Source organism: Hyla sarda, unplaced genomic scaffold (genome assembly GCF_029499605.1).
Source record: "Hyla sarda isolate aHylSar1 unplaced genomic scaffold, aHylSar1.hap1 scaffold_220, whole genome shotgun sequence".
Classification (NCBI taxonomy): Eukaryota; Metazoa; Chordata; class Amphibia; order Anura; family Hylidae; genus Hyla; species Hyla sarda.
The window spans coordinates 57,167-77,113 of NW_026608873.1; the positions used below are offsets into that span (position 1 = coordinate 57,167).

The window sequence follows — 19,947 nt, forward strand, 5'->3', positions numbered from 1 at the left end:
GATTCCTACTTTCATTGCTACCTGCTTGCTGGCTAGCCAGCTAGCCAGCCCTGTGGGCCTTGCTGCTGCAGCCAAAAAACAAAAGGTGGTGCTGCTGCTGCTGCTTCTGCTGCTTCTGCTTCTGCTTGTGTCTGGCCCCTGTTGGAGCGTCCAGGCACAGGACTTCTGCTGCTGCTGACTAAATGGCCTCCTTAATTGGATCATTTGAGTAGCCAGCACACCTGTGCAGGTAGGGCATGACATGATAGGCAGCTGCCTTGATAGCGGGTGGGTGCTGAATGTTCCTAATTGACAAAATAAGATTAATGCTTATGAAGAAATATAAAATCTCATCCCTTCCCCAATATCGCGCCACACCCCTACCCCTTAATTCCCTGGTTGAACTTGATGGACATATGTCTTTTTTCGACCGTACTAACTATGTAACTATGTAACATAACATGGGGGGGGGGGGGGGGGTCTCCTGGCTGTTCACACAGGTGTGTCATTGCTGTACATTGACCATGCATTGCTTCTGTGGTATTGCAAAGGCAAAGACAAATGCTTCCAGCCATCCATTGCACTAATGGATTGGTCATCAGCTGGCTGTCTATGTCCCGCATCAATATAGACCAAAGTACAGAGGGTTAGGCTATGCTATTGTGCACCTACCTGATGCATCAGAAGGTGCGAGGCCCTTGCTAAATTCTGTGCACAGACTTTGAGATCTATACTTTAGACTGTATCTAAACCTGCTCCAACATGGACTGACATTCTGGCCTACTTTCAGCCGATGCGACTTGTCTGTCGCTGAACAGTCGCTTTTTATGTATTCAGCACCTATGTATAATGTTGTAAAAATGCTCTAGAAGCTAAAGTCGCAGAAATGTCACACATATTTGGCCTGCAACTTTCTGTGCGACAAATTCAGACAGGAAAAATCAGTATAAATCCTTAGAAAATTATCCCCCAGTGTCTCCATCTGCTGGCGGTATTGAATAAGCATTGCTGCACTGATGGGGTATGCATTAGACGAAAAAAAAGAAGAAAAAGAAGAATAATACGCCCAGAAAAGAGGCGAAAAGGAGAAAAACGTAAAAAAACGTGAAAAAAAAGTAAGAGGAAGAGAAGGGAAAAAAAGGTGGAAATGGGTTTAAAAGTGATTTCGGCGGAGAAATATATATATATATATATATATATATATATATATATATATATACGCGCACACACACACATATATATAAACGTATTCTCCGTTGAGATATTGCAGCCGCTGCTGTGTCCAGGCCCAGGAGCCTTAGCACTGTGCTGTGATGTCACTCAATACCACTGACATCACTAGGTGTAAACAACATCTCTCCTTTGCTGTGTATGTGACTATGGAGCTGTTTGGTGATGTCGTCTATTATGGCCTTCATAGAAGCAACAGGAGATTGTTGCATCCATCTAGAACCCTCAGAACTACAGTGCTATGATGTCACTCACTTCCACAGGCCTTGCAGAGTGTAAACAACAACAACCCAGCTTTGTTGTGTATGTAACCATAGGGATTTGTGATGTCACCTAGAACCTTCACAGCAGCGACAGCTTTATGAGGAGCATCAGCACTGCTCTGCCTGAGCAGAACCATCACCGCCATAGGTTGTCAAATAACCCGGATTTAACCCACACAGGTAAGTCCAATGGGGTGCAGGCATGTCCTCTATGCTTACAGCTTCCCGTGGGTGTTGGTTTGATACCGTTTGGGGACAGCCAAGGAGGCATCTGCAGGCAACAAAGGTAGGTGTGTGCTTGTGTGTGTGTTTCCTATGCAGATCCTAAGCCCAGTGTCACATGCAAGTAGGAGGAGTAAGAAGGGTTCCTGGCAAATCCGGGTTATGGATTGCATTTAAAAAGGCCCCGTGGGAGTGCAATGGGCCCCTGTCTTGCTGCTTAGCAATAATGGTATGGGTTTAGGTTCTGCTGTGTGTACTGGTGGTTGACTGCCCCCCAGCCCAGAGTGTGCATGGAAAATTGTCTGGCAGCCTCCCTGACAGCAAGCAGTGATAGTGCCCATGAAGGGGACCTTGTTGGGCCCGCCCCTTTCACGGTTATCGCTTCTCGGCCTTTTGGCTAAGATCAAGTGTAGTATCTGTTCTTATCAGTTTAATATCTGATACGTCCCCTATCTGGGGACCATATATTAAATGGATTTTTGAGAACGGGGGCCGATTTCGAAGCTTGCTTCCGTCGCCCTATGCATTGACCCGATATGGCAGTATCTTCGGGTACAGTGCACCACCCCCTTACAGGGTTAAAAAGAAAGATTCCTACTTTCATTGCTACCTGCTTGCTGGCTAGCCAGCTAGCCAGCCCTGTGGGCCTTGCTGCTGCAGCCAAAAAACAAAAGGTGGTGCTGCTGCTGCTGCTTCTGCTGCTTCTGCTTCTGCTTGTGTCTGGCCCCTGTTGGAGCGTCCAGGCACAGGACTTCTGCTGCTGCTGACTAAATGGCCTCCTTAATTGGATCATTTGAGTAGCCAGCACACCTGTGCAGGTAGGGCATGACATGATAGGCAGCTGCCTTGATAGCGGGTGGGTGCTGAATGTTCCTAATTGACAAAATAAGATTAATGCTTATGAAGAAATATAAAATCTCATCCCTTCCCCAATATCGCGCCACACCCCTACCCCTTAATTCCCTGGTTGAACTTGATGGACATATGTCTTTTTTCGACCGTACTAACTATGTAACTATGTAACATAACATGGGGGGGGGGGGGTCTCCTGGCTGTTCACACAGGTGTGTCATTGCTGTACATTGACCATGCATTGCTTCTGTGGTATTGCAAAGGCAAAGACAAATGCTTCCAGCCATCCATTGCACTAATGGATTGGTCATCAGCTGGCTGTCTATGTCCCGCATCAATATAGACCAAAGTACAGAGGGTTAGGCTATGCTATTGTGCACCTACCTGATGCATCAGAAGGTGCGAGGCCCTTGCTAAATTCTGTGCACAGACTTTGAGATCTATACTTTAGACTGTATCTAAACCTGCTCCAACATGGACTGACATTCTGGCCTACTTTCAGCCGATGCGACTTGTCTGTCGCTGAACAGTCGCTTTTTATGTATTCAGCACCTATGTATAATGTTGTAAAAATGCTCTAGAAGCTAAAGTCGCAGAAATGTCACACATATTTGGCCTGCAACTTTATGTGCGACAAATTCAGACAGGAAAAATCAGTATAAATCCTTAGAAAATTATCCCCCAGTGTCTCCATCTGCTGGCGGTATTGAATAAGCATTGCTGCACTGATGGGGTATGCATTAGACGAAAAAAAAGAAGAAAAAGAAGAATAATACGCCCAGAAAAGAGGCGAAAAGGAGAAAAACGTAAAAAAACGTGAAAAAAAAGTAAGAGGAAGAGAAGGGAAAAAAAGGTGGAAATGGGTTTAAAAGTGATTTCGGCGGAGAAATATATATATATATATATATATATATATATATATATATATATATATATACGCGCACACACACACATATATATAAACGTATTCTCCGTTGAGATATTGCAGCCGCTGCTGTGTCCAGGCCCAGGAGCCTTAGCACTGTGCTGTGATGTCACTCAATACCACTGACATCACTAGGTGTAAACAACATCTCTCCTTTGCTGTGTATGTGACTATGGAGCTGTTTGGTGATGTCGTCTATTATGGCCTTCATAGAAGCAACAGGAGATTGTTGCATCCATCTAGAACCCTCAGAACTACAGTGCTATGATGTCACTCACTTCCACAGGCCTTGCAGAGTGTAAACAACAACAACCCAGCTTTGTTGTGTATGTAACCATAGGGATTTGTGATGTCACCTAGAACCTTCACAGCAGCGACAGCTTTATGAGGAGCATCAGCACTGCTCTGCCTGAGCAGAACCATCACCGCCATAGGTTGTCAAATAACCCGGATTTAACCCACACAGGTAAGTCCAATGGGGTGCAGGCATGTCCTCTATGCTTACAGCTTCCCGTGGGTGTTGGTTTGATACCGTTTGGGGACAGCCAAGGAGGCATCTGCAGGCAACAAAGGTAGGTGTGTGCTTGTGTGTGTGTTTCCTATGCAGATCCTAAGCCCAGTGTCACATGCAAGTAGGAGGAGTAAGAAGGGTTCCTGGCAAATCCGGGTTATGGATTGCATTTAAAAAGGCCCCGTGGGAGTGCAATGGGCCCCTGTCTTGCTGCTTAGCAATAATGGTATGGGTTTAGGTTCTGCTGTGTGTACTGGTGGTTGACTGCCCCCCAGCCCAGAGTGTGCATGGAAAATTGTCTGGCAGCCTCCCTGACAGCAAGCAGTGATAGTGCCCATGAAGGGGACCTTGTTGGGCCCGCCCCTTTCACGGTTATCGCTTCTCGGCCTTTTGGCTAAGATCAAGTGTAGTATCTGTTCTTATCAGTTTAATATCTGATACGTCCCCTATCTGGGGACCATATATTAAATGGATTTTTGAGAACGGGGGCCGATTTCGAAGCTTGCTTCCGTCGCCCTATGCATTGACCCGATATGGCAGTATCTTCGGGTACAGTGCACCACCCCCTTACAGGGTTAAAAAGAAAGATTCCTACTTTCATTGCTACCTGCTTGCTGGCTAGCCAGCTAGCCAGCCCTGTGGGCCTTGCTGCTGCAGCCAAAAAACAAAAGGTGGTGCTGCTGCTGCTGCTTCTGCTGCTTCTGCTTCTGCTTGTGTCTGGCCCCTGTTGGAGCGTCCAGGCACAGGACTTCTGCTGCTGCTGACTAAATGGCCTCCTTAATTGGATCATTTGAGTAGCCAGCACACCTGTGCAGGTAGGGCATGACATGATAGGCAGCTGCCTTGATAGCGGGTGGGTGCTGAATGTTCCTAATTGACAAAATAAGATTAATGCTTATGAAGAAATATAAAATCTCATCCCTTCCCCAATATCGCGCCACACCCCTACCCCTTAATTCCCTGGTTGAACTTGATGGACATATGTCTTTTTTCGACCGTACTAACTATGTAACTATGTAACATAACATGGGGGGGGGGGGGGGGGTCTCCTGGCTGTTCACACAGGTGTGTCATTGCTGTACATTGACCATGCATTGCTTCTGTGGTATTGCAAAGGCAAAGACAAATGCTTCCAGCCATCCATTGCACTAATGGATTGGTCATCAGCTGGCTGTCTATGTCCCGCATCAATATAGACCAAAGTACAGAGGGTTAGGCTATGCTATTGTGCACCTACCTGATGCATCAGAAGGTGCGAGGCCCTTGCTAAATTCTGTGCACAGACTTTGAGATCTATACTTTAGACTGTATCTAAACCTGCTCCAACATGGACTGACATTCTGGCCTACTTTCAGCCGATGCGACTTGTCTGTCGCTGAACAGTCGCTTTTTATGTATTCAGCACCTATGTATAATGTTGTAAAAATGCTCTAGAAGCTAAAGTCGCAGAAATGTCACACATATTTGGCCTGCAACTTTATGTGCGACAAATTCAGACAGGAAAAATCAGTATAAATCCTTAGAAAATTATCCCCCAGTGTCTCCATCTGCTGGCGGTATTGAATAAGCATTGCTGCACTGATGGGGTATGCATTAGACGAAAAAAAAGAAGAAAAAGAAGAATAATACGCCCAGAAAAGAGGCGAAAAGGAGAAAAACGTAAAAAAACGTGAAAAAAAAGTAAGAGGAAGAGAAGGGAAAAAAAGGTGGAAATGGGTTTAAAAGTGATTTCGGCGGAGAAATATATATATATATATATATATATATATATATACGCGCACACACACACATATATATAAACGTATTCTCCGTTGAGATATTGCAGCCGCTGCTGTGTCCAGGCCCAGGAGCCTTAGCACTGTGCTGTGATGTCACTCAATACCACTGACATCACTAGGTGTAAACAACATCTCTCCTTTGCTGTGTATGTGACTATGGAGCTGTTTGGTGATGTCGTCTATTATGGCCTTCATAGAAGCAACAGGAGATTGTTGCATCCATCTAGAACCCTCAGAACTACAGTGCTATGATGTCACTCACTTCCACAGGCCTTGCAGAGTGTAAACAACAACAACCCAGCTTTGTTGTGTATGTAACCATAGGGATTTGTGATGTGTCACCTAGAACCTTCACAGCAGCGACAGCTTTATGAGGAGCATCAGCACTGCTCTGCCTGAGCAGAACCATCACCGCCATAGGTTGTCAAATAACCCGGATTTAACCCACACAGGTAAGTCCAATGGGGTGCAGGCATGTCCTCTATGCTTACAGCTTCCCGTGGGTGTTGGTTTGATACCGTTTGGGGACAGCCAAGGAGGCATCTGCAGGCAACAAAGGTAGGTGTGTGCTTGTGTGTGTGTTTCCTATGCAGATCCTAAGCCCAGTGTCACATGCAAGTAGGAGGAGTAAGAAGGGTTCCTGGCAAATCCGGGTTATGGATTGCATTTAAAAAGGCCCCGTGGGAGTGCAATGGGCCCCTGTCTTGCTGCTTAGCAATAATGGTATGGGTTTAGGTTCTGCTGTGTGTACTGGTGGTTGACTGCCCCCCAGCCCAGAGTGTGCAGAAAATTGTCTGGCAGCCTCCCTGACAGCAAGCAGTGATAGTGCCCATGAAGGGGACCTTGTTGGGCCCGCCCCTTTCACGGTTATCGCTTCTCGGCCTTTTGGCTAAGATCAAGTGTAGTATCTGTTCTTATCAGTTTAATATCTGATACGTCCCCTATCTGGGGACCATATATTAAATGGATTTTTGAGAACGGGGGCCGATTTCGAAGCTTGCTTCCGTCGCCCTATGCATTGACCCGATATGGCAGTATCTTCGGGTACAGTGCACCACCCCCTTACAGGGTTAAAAAGAAAGATTCCTACTTTCATTGCTACCTGCTTGCTGGCTAGCCAGCTAGCCAGCCCTGTGGGCCTTGCTGCTGCAGCCAAAAAACAAAAGGTGGTGCTGCTGCTGCTGCTGCTGCTGCTTCTGCTGCTTCTGCTTCTGCTTGTGTCTGGCCCCTGTTGGAGCGTCCAGGCACAGGACTTCTGCTGCTGCTGACTAAATGGCCTCCTTAATTGGATCATTTGAGTAGCCAGCACACCTGTGCAGGTAGGGCATGACATGATAGGCAGCTGCCTTGATAGCGGGTGGGTGCTGAATGTTCCTAATTGACAAAATAAGATTAATGCTTATGAAGAAATATAAAATCTCATCCCTTCCCCAATATCGCGCCACACCCCTACCCCTTAATTCCCTGGTTGAACTTGATGGACATATGTCTTTTTTCGACCGTACTAACTATGTAACTATGTAACATAACATGGGGGGGGGGGGGGGGGGGGTCTCCTGGCTGTTCACACAGGTGTGTCATTGCTGTACATTGACCATGCATTGCTTCTGTGGTATTGCAAAGGCAAAGACAAATGCTTCCAGCCATCCATTGCACTAATGGATTGGTCATCAGCTGGCTGTCTATGTCCCGCATCAATATAGACCAAAGTACAGAGGGTTAGGCTATGCTATTGTGCACCTACCTGATGCATCAGAAGGTGCGAGGCCCTTGCTAAATTCTGTGCACAGACTTTGAGATCTATACTTTAGACTGTATCTAAACCTGCTCCAACATGGACTGACATTCTGGCCTACTTTCAGCCGATGCGACTTGTCTGTCGCTGAACAGTCGCTTTTTATGTATTCAGCACCTATGTATAATGTTGTAAAAATGCTCTAGAAGCTAAAGTCGCAGAAATGTCACACATATTTGGCCTGCAACTTTCTGTGCGACAAATTCAGACAGGAAAAATCAGTATAAATCCTTAGAAAATTATCCCCCAGTGTCTCCATCTGCTGGCGGTATTGAATAAGCATTGCTGCACTGATGGGGTATGCATTAGACGAAAAAAAAGAAGAAAAAGAAGAATAATACGCCCAGAAAAGAGGCGAAAAGGAGAAAAACGTAAAAAAACGTGAAAAAAAAGTAAGAGGAAGAGAAGGGAAAAAAAGGTGGAAATGGGTTTAAAAGTGATTTCGGCGGAGAAATATATATATATATATATATATATATATATATATATATATATACGCGCACACACACACATATATATAAACGTATTCTCCGTTGAGATATTGCAGCCGCTGCTGTGTCCAGGCCCAGGAGCCTTAGCACTGTGCTGTGATGTCACTCAATACCACTGACATCACTAGGTGTAAACAACATCTCTCCTTTGCTGTGTATGTGACTATGGAGCTGTTTGGTGATGTCGTCTATTATGGCCTTCATAGAAGCAACAGGAGATTGTTGCATCCATCTAGAACCCTCAGAACTACAGTGCTATGATGTCACTCACTTCCACAGGCCTTGCAGAGTGTAAACAACAACAACCCAGCTTTGTTGTGTATGTAACCATAGGGATTTGTGATGTCACCTAGAACCTTCACAGCAGCGACAGCTTTATGAGGAGCATCAGCACTGCTCTGCCTGAGCAGAACCATCACCGCCATAGGTTGTCAAATAACCCGGATTTAACCCACACAGGTAAGTCCAATGGGGTGCAGGCATGTCCTCTATGCTTACAGCTTCCCGTGGGTGTTGGTTTGATACCGTTTGGGGACAGCCAAGGAGGCATCTGCAGGCAACAAAGGTAGGTGTGTGCTTGTGTGTGTGTTTCCTATGCAGATCCTAAGCCCAGTGTCACATGCAAGTAGGAGGAGTAAGAAGGGTTCCTGGCAAATCCGGGTTATGGATTGCATTTAAAAAGGCCCCGTGGGAGTGCAATGGGCCCCTGTCTTGCTGCTTAGCAATAATGGTATGGGTTTAGGTTCTGCTGTGTGTACTGGTGGTTGACTGCCCCCCAGCCCAGAGTGTGCATGGAAAATTGTCTGGCAGCCTCCCTGACAGCAAGCAGTGATAGTGCCCATGAAGGGGACCTTGTTGGGCCCGCCCCTTTCACGGTTATCGCTTCTCGGCCTTTTGGCTAAGATCAAGTGTAGTATCTGTTCTTATCAGTTTAATATCTGATACGTCCCCTATCTGGGGACCATATATTAAATGGATTTTTGAGAACGGGGGCCGATTTCGAAGCTTGCTTCCGTCGCCCTATGCATTGACCCGATATGGCAGTATCTTCGGGTACAGTGCACCACCCCCTTACAGGGTTAAAAAGAAAGATTCCTACTTTCATTGCTACCTGCTTGCTGGCTAGCCAGCTAGCCAGCCCTGTGGGCCTTGCTGCTGCAGCCAAAAAACAAAAGGTGGTGCTGCTGCTGCTGCTTCTGCTGCTTCTGCTTCTGCTTGTGTCTGACCCCTGTTGGAGCGTCCAGGCACAGGACTTCTGCTGCTGCTGACTAAATGGCCTCCTTAATTGGATCATTTGAGTAGCCAGCACACCTGTGCAGGTAGGGCATGACATGATAGGCAGCTGCCTTGATAGCGGGTGGGTGCTGAATGTTCCTAATTGACAAAATAAGATTAATGCTTATGAAGAAATATAAAATCTCATCCCTTCCCCAATATCGCGCCACACCCCTACCCCTTAATTCCCTGGTTGAACTTGATGGACATATGTCTTTTTTCGACCGTACTAACTATGTAACTATGTAACATAACATGGGGGGGGGGGGGGGGTCTCCTGGCTGTTCACACAGGTGTGTCATTGCTGTACATTGACCATGCATTGCTTCTGTGGTATTGCAAAGGCAAAGACAAATGCTTCCAGCCATCCATTGCACTAATGGATTGGTCATCAGCTGGCTGTCTATGTCCCGCATCAATATAGACCAAAGTACAGAGGGTTAGGCTATGCTATTGTGCACCTACCTGATGCATCAGAAGGTGCGAGGCCCTTGCTAAATTCTGTGCACAGACTTTGAGATCTATACTTTAGACTGTATCTAAACCTGCTCCAACATGGACTGACATTCTGGCCTACTTTCAGCCGATGCGACTTGTCTGTCGCTGAACAGTCGCTTTTTATGTATTCAGCACCTATGTATAATGTTGTAAAAATGCTCTAGAAGCTAAAGTCGCAGAAATGTCACACATATTTGGCCTGCAACTTTCTGTGCGACAAATTCAGACAGGAAAAATCAGTATAAATCCTTAGAAAATTATCCCCCAGTGTCTCCATCTGCTGGCGGTATTGAATAAGCATTGCTGCACTGATGGGGTATGCATTAGACGAAAAAAAAGAAGAAAAAGAAGAATAATACGCCCAGAAAAGAGGCGAAAAGGAGAAAAACGTAAAAAAACGTGAAAAAAAAGTAAGAGGAAGAGAAGGGAAAAAAAGGTGGAAATGGGTTTAAAAGTGATTTCGGCGGAGAAATATATATATACATATATATATATATATATATATATATATATACGCGCACACACACACATATATATAAACGTATTCTCCGTTGAGATATTGCAGCCGCTGCTGTGTCCAGGCCCAGGAGCCTTAGCACTGTGCTGTGATGTCACTCAATACCACTGACATCACTAGGTGTAAACAACATCTCTCCTTTGCTGTGTATGTGACTATGGAGCTGTTTGGTGATGTCGTCTATTATGGCCTTCATAGAAGCAACAGGAGATTGTTGCATCCATCTAGAACCCTCAGAACTACAGTGCTATGATGTCACTCACTTCCACAGGCCTTGCAGAGTGTAAACAACAACAACCCAGCTTTGTTGTGTATGTAACCATAGGGATTTGTGATGTCACCTAGAACCTTCACAGCAGCGACAGCTTTATGAGGAGCATCAGCACTGCTCTGCCTGAGCAGAACCATCACCGCCATAGGTTGTCAAATAACCCGGATTTAACCCACACAGGTAAGTCCAATGGGGTGCAGGCATGTCCTCTATGCTTACAGCTTCCCGTGGGTGTTGGTTTGATACCGTTTGGGGACAGCCAAGGAGGCATCTGCAGGCAACAAAGGTAGGTGTGTGCTTGTGTGTGTGTTTCCTATGCAGATCCTAAGCCCAGTGTCACATGCAAGTAGGAGGAGTAAGAAGGGTTCCTGGCAAATCCGGGTTATGGATTGCATTTAAAAAGGCCCCGTGGGAGTGCAATGGGCCCCTGTCTTGCTGCTTAGCAATAATGGTATGGGTTTAGGTTCTGCTGTGTGTACTGGTGGTTGACTGCCCCCCAGCCCAGAGTGTGCATGGAAAATTGTCTGGCAGCCTCCCTGACAGCAAGCAGTGATAGTGCCCATGAAGGGGACCTTGTTGGGCCCGCCCCTTTCACGGTTATCGCTTCTCGGCCTTTTGGCTAAGATCAAGTGTAGTATCTGTTCTTATCAGTTTAATATCTGATACGTCCCCTATCTGGGGACCATATATTAAATGGATTTTTGAGAACGGGGGCCGATTTCGAAGCTTGCTTCCGTCGCCCTATGCATTGACCCGATATGGCAGTATCTTCGGGTACAGTGCACCACCCCCTTACAGGGTTAAAAAGAAAGATTCCTACTTTCATTGCTACCTGCTTGCTGGCTAGCCAGCTAGCCAGCCCTGTGGGCCTTGCTGCTGCAGCCAAAAAACAAAAGGTGGTGCTGCTGCTGCTGCTTCTGCTGCTTCTGCTTCTGCTTGTGTCTGGCCCCTGTTGGAGCGTCCAGGCACAGGACTTCTGCTGCTGCTGACTAAATGGCCTCCTTAATTGGATCATTTGAGTAGCCAGCACACCTGTGCAGGTAGGGCATGACATGATAGGCAGCTGCCTTGATAGCGGGTGGGTGCTGAATGTTCCTAATTGACAAAATAAGATTAATGCTTATGAAGAAATATAAAATCTCATCCCTTCCCCAATATCGCGCCACACCCCTACCCCTTAATTCCCTGGTTGAACTTGATGGACATATGTCTTTTTTCGACCGTACTAACTATGTAACTATGTAACATAACATGGGGGGGGGGGGGGGGGTCTCCTGGCTGTTCACACAGGTGTGTCATTGCTGTACATTGACCATGCATTGCTTCTGTGGTATTGCAAAGGCAAAGACAAATGCTTCCAGCCATCCATTGCACTAATGGATTGGTCATCAGCTGGCTGTCTATGTCCCGCATCAATATAGACCAAAGTACAGAGGGTTAGGCTATGCTATTGTGCACCTACCTGATGCATCAGAAGGTGCGAGGCCCTTGCTAAATTCTGTGCACAGACTTTGAGATCTATACTTTAGACTGTATCTAAACCTGCTCCAACATGGACTGACATTCTGGCCTACTTTCAGCCGATGCGACTTGTCTGTCGCTGAACAGTCGCTTTTTATGTATTCAGCACCTATGTATAATGTTGTAAAAATGCTCTAGAAGCTAAAGTCGCAGAAATGTCACACATATTTGGCCTGCAACTTTCTGTGCGACAAATTCAGACAGGAAAAATCAGTATAAATCCTTAGAAAATTATCCCCCAGTGTCTCCATCTGCTGGCGGTATTGAATAAGCATTGCTGCACTGATGGGGTATGCATTAGACGAAAAAAAAGAAGAAAAAGAAGAATAATACGCCCAGAAAAGAGGCGAAAAGGAGAAAAACGTAAAAAAACGTGAAAAAAAAGTAAGAGGAAGAGAAGGGAAAAAAAGGTGGAAATGGGTTTAAAAGTGATTTCGGCGGAGAATATATATATATATATATATATATATATATATATATATATATATACGCGCACACACACACATATATATAAACGTATTCTCCGTTGAGATATTGCAGCCGCTGCTGTGTCCAGGCCCAGGAGCCTTAGCACTGTGCTGTGATGTCACTCAATACCACTGACATCACTAGGTGTAAACAACATCTCTCCTTTGCTGTGTATGTGACTATGGAGCTGTTTGGTGATGTCGTCTATTATGGCCTTCATAGAAGCAACAGGAGATTGTTGCATCCATCTAGAACCCTCAGAACTACAGTGCTATGATGTCACTCACTTCCACAGGCCTTGCAGAGTGTAAACAACAACAACCCAGCTTTGTTGTGTATGTAACCATAGGGATTTGTGATGTCACCTAGAACCTTCACAGCAGCGACAGCTTTATGAGGAGCATCAGCACTGCTCTGCCTGAGCAGAACCATCACCGCCATAGGTTGTCAAATAACCCGGATTTAACCCACACAGGTAAGTCCAATGGGGTGCAGGCATGTCCTCTATGCTTACAGCTTCCCGTGGGTGTTGGTTTGATACCGTTTGGGGACAGCCAAGGAGGCATCTGCAGGCAACAAAGGTAGGTGTGTGCTTGTGTGTGTGTTTCCTATGCAGATCCTAAGCCCAGTGTCACATGCAAGTAGGAGGAGTAAGAAGGGTTCCTGGCAAATCCGGGTTATGGATTGCATTTAAAAAGGCCCCGTGGGAGTGCAATGGGCCCCTGTCTTGCTGCTTAGCAATAATGGTATGGGTTTAGGTTCTGCTGTGTGTACTGGTGGTTGACTGCCCCCCAGCCCAGAGTGTGCATGGAAAATTGTCTGGCAGCCTCCCTGACAGCAAGCAGTGATAGTGCCCATGAAGGGGACCTTGTTGGGCCCGCCCCTTTCACGGTTATCGCTTCTCGGCCTTTTGGCTAAGATCAAGTGTAGTATCTGTTCTTATCAGTTTAATATCTGATACGTCCCCTATCTGGGGACCATATATTAAATGGATTTTTGAGAACGGGGGCCGATTTCGAAGCTTGCTTCCGTCGCCCTATGCATTGACCCGATATGGCAGTATCTTCGGGTACAGTGCACCACCCCCTTACAGGGTTAAAAAGAAAGATTCCTACTTTCATTGCTGCTTGCTGGCTAGCCAGCTAGCCAGCCCTGTGGGCCTTGCTGCTGCAGCCAAAAAACAAAAGGTGGTGCTGCTGCTGCTGCTTCTGCTGCTTCTGCTTCTGCTTGTGTCTGGCCCCTGTTGGAGCGTCCAGGCACAGGACTTCTGCTGCTGCTGACTAAATGGCCTCCTTAATTGGATCATTTGAGTAGCCAGCACACCTGTGCAGGTAGGGCATGACATGATAGGCAGCTGCCTTGATAGCGGGTGGGTGCTGAATGTTCCTAATTGACAAAATAAGATTAATGCTTATGAAGAAATATAAAATCTCATCCCTTCCCCAATATCGCGCCACACCCCTACCCCTTAATTCCCTGGTTGAACTTGATGGACATATGTCTTTTTTCGACCGTACTAACTATGTAACTATGTAACATAACATGGGGGGGGGGGGGGGGGTCTCCTGGCTGTTCACACAGGTGTGTCATTGCTGTACATTGACCATGCATTGCTTCTGTGGTATTGCAAAGGCAAAGACAAATGCTTCCAGCCATCCATTGCACTAATGGATTGGTCATCAGCTGGCTGTCTATGTCCCGCATCAATATAGACCAAAGTACAGAGGGTTAGGCTATGCTATTGTGCACCTACCTGATGCATCAGAAGGTGCGAGGCCCTTGCTAAATTCTGTGCACAGACTTTGAGATCTATACTTTAGACTGTATCTAAACCTGCTCCAACATGGACTGACATTCTGGCCTACTTTCAGCCGATGCGACTTGTCTGTCGCTGAACAGTCGCTTTTTATGTATTCAGCACCTATGTATAATGTTGTAAAAATGCTCTAGAAGCTAAAGTCGCAGAAATGTCACACATATTTGGCCTGCAACTTTCTGTGCGACAAATTCAGACAGGAAAAATCAGTATAAATCCTTAGAAAATTATCCCCCAGTGTCTCCATCTGCTGGCGGTATTGAATAAGCATTGCTGCACTGATGGGGTATGCATTAGACGAAAAAAAAGAAGAAAAAGAAGAATAATACGCCCAGAAAAGAGGCGAAAAGGAGAAAAACGTAAAAAAACGTGAAAAAAAAGTAAGAGGAAGAGAAGGGAAAAAAAGGTGGAAATGGGTTTAAAAGTGATTTCGGCGGAGAAATATATATATATATATATATATATATATATATATATATATATACGCGCACACACACACATATATATATAAACGTATTCTCCGTTGAGATATTGCAGCCGCTGCTGTGTCCAGGCCCAGGAGCCTTAGCACTGTGCTGTGATGTCACTCAATACCACTGACATCACTAGGTGTAAACAACATCTCTCCTTTGCTGTGTATGTGACTATGGAGCTGTTTGGTGATGTCGTCTATTATGGCCTTCATAGAAGCAACAGGAGATTGTTGCATCCATCTAGAACCCTCAGAACTACAGTGCTATGATGTCACTCACTTCCACAGGCCTTGCAGAGTGTAAACAACAACAACCCAGCTTTGTTGTGTATGTAACCATAGGGATTTGTGATGTCACCTAGAACCTTCACAGCAGCGACAGCTTTATGAGGAGCATCAGCACTGCTCTGCCTGAGCAGAACCATCACCGCCATAGGTTGTCAAATAACCCGGATTTAACCCACACAGGTAAGTCCAATGGGGTGCAGGCATGTCCTCTATGCTTACAGCTTCCCGTGGGTGTTGGTTTGATACCGTTTGGGGACAGCCAAGGAGGCATCTGCAGGCAACAAAGGTAGGTGTGTGCTTGTGTGTGTGTTTCCTATGCAGATCCTAAGCCCAGTGTCACATGCAAGTAGGAGGAGTAAGAAGGGTTCCTGGCAAATCCGGGTTATGGATTGCATTTAAAAAGGCCCCGTGGGAGTGCAATGGGCCCCTGTCTTGCTGCTTAGCAATAATGGTATGGGTTTAGGTTCTGCTGTGTGTACTGGTGGTTGACTGCCCCCCAGCCCAGAGTGTGCATGGAAAATTGTCTGGCAGCCTCCCTGACAGCAAGCAGTGATAGTGCCCATGAAGGGGACCTTGTTGGGCCCGCCCCTTTCACGGTTATCGCTTCTCGGCCTTTTGGCTAAGATCAAGTGTAGTATCTGTTCTTATCAGTTTAATATCTGATACGTCCCCTATCTGGGGACCATATATTAAATGGATTTTTGAGAACGGGGGCCGATTTCGAAGCTTGCTTCCGTCGCCCTATGCATTGACCCGATATGGCAGTATCTTCGGGTACAGTGCACCACCCCCTTACAGGGTTAAAAAGAAAGATTCCTACTTTCATTGCTACCTGCTTGCTGGCTAGCCAGCTAGCCAGCCCTGTGGGCCTTGCTGCTGCAGCCAAAAAACAAAAGGTGGTGCTGCTGCTGCTGCTTCTGCTGCTTCTGCTTCTGCTTGTGTCTGGCCCCTGTTGGAGCATCCAGGCACAGGACTTCTGCTGCTGCTGACTAAATGGCCTCCTTAATTGGATCATTTGAGTAGCCAGCACACCTGTGCAGGTAGGGCATGACATGATAGGCAGCTGCCTTGATAGCGGGTGGGTGCTGAATGTTCCTAATTGACAAAATAAGATTAATGCTTATGAAGAAATATAAAATCTCATCCCTTCCCCAATATCGCGCCACACCCCTACCCCTTAATTCCCTGGTTGAACTTGATGGACATATGTCTTTTTTCGACCGTACTAACTATGTAACTATGTAACATAACATGGGGGGGGGGGGGGGGGTCTCCTGGCTGTTCACACAGGTGTGTCATTGCTGTACATTGACCATGCATTGCTTCTGTGGTATTGCAAAGGCAAAGACAAATGCTTCCAGCCATCCATTGCACTAATGGATTGGTCATCAGCTGGCTGTCTATGTCCCGCATCAATATAGACCAAAGTACAGAGGGTTAGGCTATGCTATTGTGCACCTACCTGATGCATCAGAAGGTGCGAGGCCCTTGCTAAATTCTGTGCACAGACTTTGAGATCTATACTTTAGACTGTATCTAAACCTGCTCCAACATGGACTGACATTCTGGCCTACTTTCAGCCGATGCGACTTGTCTGTCGCTGAACAGTCGCTTTTTATGTATTCAGCACCTATGTATAATGTTGTAAAAATGCTCTAGAAGCTAAAGTCGCAGAAATGTCACACATATTTGGCCTGCAACTTTCTGTGCGACAAATTCAGACAGGAAAAATCAGTATAAATCCTTAGAAAATTATCCCCCAGTGTCTCCATCTGCTGGCGGTATTGAATAAGCATTGCTGCACTGATGGGGTATGCATTAGACGAAAAAAAAGAAGAAAAAGAAGAATAATACGCCCAGAAAAGAGGCGAAAAGGAGAAAAACGTAAAAAAACGTGAAAAAAAAGTAAGAGGAAGAGAAGGGAAAAAAAGGTGGAAATGGGTTTAAAAGTGATTTCGGCGGAGAAATATATATATATATATATATATATATATATATATATATATATATACGCGCACACACACACATATATATAAACGTATTCTCCGTTGAGATATTGCAGCCGCTGCTGTGTCCAGGCCCAGGAGCCTTAGCACTGTGCTGTGATGTCACTCAATACCACTGACATCACTAGGTGTAAACAACATCTCTCCTTTGCTGTGTATGTGACTATGGAGCTGTTTGGTGATGTCGTCTATTATGGCCTTCATAGAAGCAACAGGAGATTGTTGCATCCATCTAGAACCCTCAGAACTACAGTGCTATGATGTCACTCACTTCCACAGGCCTTGCAGAGTGTAAACAACAACAACCCAGCTTTGTTGTGTATGTAACCATAGGGATTTGTGATGTCACCTAGAACCTTCACAGCAGCGACAGCTTTATGAGGAGCATCAGCACTGCTCTGCCTGAGCAGAACCATCACCGCCATAGGTTGTCAAATAACCCGGATTTAACCCACACAGGTAAGTCCAATGGGGTGCAGGCATGTCCTCTATGCTTACAGCTTCCCGTGGGTGTTGGTTTGATACCGTTTGGGGACAGCCAAGGAGGCATCTGCAGGCAACAAAGGTAGGTGTGTGCTTGTGTGTGTGTTTCCTATGCAGATCCTAAGCCCAGTGTCACATGCAAGTAGGAGGAGTAAGAAGGGTTCCTGGCAAATCCGGGTTATGGATTGCATTTAAAAAGGCCCCGTGGGAGTGCAATGGGCCCCTGTCTTGCTGCTTAGCAATAATGGTATGGGTTTAGGTTCTGCTGTGTGTACTGGTGGTTGACTGCCCCCCAGCCCAGAGTGTGCATGGAAAATTGTCTGGCAGCCTCCCTGACAGCAAGCAGTGATAGTGCCCATGAAGGGGACCTTGTTGGGCCCGCCCCTTTCACGGTTATCGCTTCTCGGCCTTTTGGCTAAGATCAAGTGTAGTATCTGTTCTTATCAGTTTAATATCTGATACGTCCCCTATCTGGGGACCATATATTAAATGGATTTTTGAGAACGGGGGCCGATTTCGAAGCTTGCTTCCGTCGCCCTATGCATTGACCCGATATGGCAGTATCTTCGGGTACAGTGCACCACCCCCTTACAGGGTTAAAAAGAAAGATTCCTACTTTCATTGCTACCTGCTTGCTGGCTAGCCAGCTAGCCAGCCCTGTGGGCCTTGCTGCTGCAGCCAAAAAACAAAAGGTGGTGCTGCTGCTTCTGCTGCTTCTGCTTGTGTCTGGCCCCTGTTGGAGCGTCCAGGCACAGGACTTCTGCTGCTGCTGACTAAATGGCCTCCTTAATTGGATCATTTGAGTAGCCAGCACACCTGTGCAGGTAGGGCATGACATGATAGGCAGCTGCCTTGATAGCGGGTGGGTGCTGAATGTTCCTAATTGACAAAATAAGATTAATGCTTATGAAGAAATATAAAATCTCATCCCTTCCCCAATATCGCGCCACACCCCTACCCCTTAATTCCCTGGTTGAACTTGATGGACATATGTCTTTTTTCGACCGTACTAACTATGTAACTATGTAACATAACATGGGGGGGGGGGGTCTCCTGGCTGTTCACACAGGTGTGTCATTGCTGTACATTGACCATGCATTGCTTCTGTGGTATTGCAAAGGCAAAGACAAATGCTTCCAGCCATCCATTGCACTAATGGATTGGTCATCAGCTGGCTGTCTATGTCCCGCATCAATATAGACCAAAGTACAGAGGGTTAGGCTATGCTATTGTGCACCTACCTGATGCATCAGAAGGTGCGAGGCCCTTGCTAAATTCTGTGCACAGACTTTGAGATCTATACTTTAGACTGTATCTAAACCTGCTCCAACATGGACTGACATTCTGGCCTACTTTCAGCCGATGCGACTTGTCTGTCGCTGAACAGTCGCTTTTTATGTATTCAGCACCTATGTATAATGTTGTAAAAATGCTCTAGAAGCTAAAGTCGCAGAAATGTCACACATATTTGGCCTGCAACTTTCTGTGCGACAAATTCAGACAGGAAAAATCAGTATAAATCCTTAGAAAATTATCCCCCAGTGTCTCCATCTGCTGGCGGTATTGAATAAGCATTGCTGCACTGATGGGGTATGCATTAGACAAAAAAAAAGAAGAAAAAGAAGAATAATACGCCCAGAAAAGAGGCGAAAAGGAGAAAAACGTAAAAAAACGTGAAAAAAAAGTAAGAGGAAGAGAAGGGAAAAAAAGGTGGAAATGGGTTTAAAAGTGATTTCGGCGGAGAAATATATATATATATATATATATATATATATATATATATATACGCGCACACACACACATATATATAAACGTATTCTCCGTTGAGATATTGCAGCCGCTGCTGTGTCCAGGCCCAGGAGCCTTAGCACTGTGCTGTGATGTCACTCAATACCACTGACATCACTAGGTGTAAACAACATCTCTCCTTTGCTGTGTATGTGACTATGGAGCTGTTTGGTGATGTCGTCTATTATGGCCTTCATAGAAGCAACAGGAGATTGTTGCATCCATCTAGAACCCTCAGAACTACAGTGCTATGATGTCACTCACTTCCACAGGCCTTGCAGAGTGTAAACAACAACAACCCAGCTTTGTTGTGTATGTAACCATAGGGATTTGTGATGTCACCTAGAACCTTCACAGCAGCGACAGCTTTATGAGGAGCATCAGCACTGCTCTGCCTGAGCAGAACCATCACCGCCATAGGTTGTCAAATAACCCGGATTTAACCCACACAGGTAAGTCCAATGGGGTGCAGGCATGTCCTCTATGCTTACAGCTTCC

At 46.0% G+C, this 19,947-nt stretch overlaps 8 non-coding genes across 8 annotated transcripts; all 8 read left to right on the top strand.

Annotated features, from left to right (window-relative positions):
• Positions 1–2,071: 2,071 nt before the first annotated feature.
• On the top strand, positions 2,072–2,262 carry LOC130320491 (U2 spliceosomal RNA). Its single transcript, XR_008866378.1, has one exon. It is a non-coding gene; the product is annotated as a U2 spliceosomal RNA (small nuclear RNA).
• Positions 2,263–4,356: 2,094 nt separating this feature from the next.
• On the top strand, positions 4,357–4,547 carry LOC130320503 (U2 spliceosomal RNA). Its single transcript, XR_008866385.1, has one exon. It is a non-coding gene; the product is annotated as a U2 spliceosomal RNA (small nuclear RNA).
• Positions 4,548–6,629: 2,082 nt separating this feature from the next.
• Positions 6,630–6,820, top strand: LOC130320509 (U2 spliceosomal RNA). The gene has a single exon (XR_008866388.1). It is a non-coding gene; the product is annotated as a U2 spliceosomal RNA (small nuclear RNA).
• Positions 6,821–8,924: 2,104 nt separating this feature from the next.
• Positions 8,925–9,115, top strand: LOC130320510 (U2 spliceosomal RNA). Its single transcript, XR_008866389.1, has one exon. It is a non-coding gene; the product is annotated as a U2 spliceosomal RNA (small nuclear RNA).
• Positions 9,116–11,206: 2,091 nt separating this feature from the next.
• On the top strand, positions 11,207–11,397 carry LOC130320511 (U2 spliceosomal RNA). Its single transcript, XR_008866390.1, has one exon. It is a non-coding gene; the product is annotated as a U2 spliceosomal RNA (small nuclear RNA).
• A 2,093-nt stretch (positions 11,398–13,490) lies between these two features.
• Positions 13,491–13,681, top strand: LOC130320512 (U2 spliceosomal RNA). The gene has a single exon (XR_008866391.1). It is a non-coding gene; the product is annotated as a U2 spliceosomal RNA (small nuclear RNA).
• Positions 13,682–15,771: 2,090 nt separating this feature from the next.
• Positions 15,772–15,962, top strand: LOC130320513 (U2 spliceosomal RNA). Its single transcript, XR_008866392.1, has one exon. It is a non-coding gene; the product is annotated as a U2 spliceosomal RNA (small nuclear RNA).
• A 2,094-nt stretch (positions 15,963–18,056) lies between these two features.
• Positions 18,057–18,247, top strand: LOC130320514 (U2 spliceosomal RNA). Its single transcript, XR_008866393.1, has one exon. It is a non-coding gene; the product is annotated as a U2 spliceosomal RNA (small nuclear RNA).
• The last annotated feature ends 1,700 nt before the right edge of the window (positions 18,248–19,947 follow it).